The following is a 508-nucleotide window of genomic DNA, read 5'->3' as shown; positions in this document are numbered from 1 at the left end:
CTAGCGTGTGACGTCATCATGAAATCGGTTGCCATCAAAGCTGACGATAGGTAATGAGTTCAACCGTTTTGTTGTCAATCGCTAAATGAACAGTGCATTTAACTTGATTGCGGTTGAATGCGATTAATGTGTATTATAATTACTTAATGTGAAGTATTTTTTGTTGATATATTATGCTGTTTAATACAATTTTGGTTGCAAAAATTGAATAAATCTAAAATATATTTTTGTGAATTTTAAATATTTATCTAGCTACCCACTCACCTGAGGGCAACCAAAGTGATATCAATACACAATACTTTCTATCATTATACATTACTATCTGGGAAAAAATCGCTCCAAACACGAATGACATTTAACGTAGGTCTACTAAATATAAATATGTAAATGCTAATGAAAGCGGCAATCCCATACAGACCTAGAAGAACTTACATACGAAATAAGTAGGTACAGTTATATAAATATATATGTCTTATTACGCGAATGTTCTATTTAAAGACCACTCAAA

Source organism: Trichoplusia ni, chromosome 26 (assembly GCF_003590095.1).
Source record: "Trichoplusia ni isolate ovarian cell line Hi5 chromosome 26, tn1, whole genome shotgun sequence".
NCBI lineage: Eukaryota > Metazoa > Arthropoda > Insecta > Lepidoptera > Noctuidae > Trichoplusia > Trichoplusia ni.
Note: the sequence above shows the minus strand (reverse complement) of the source record.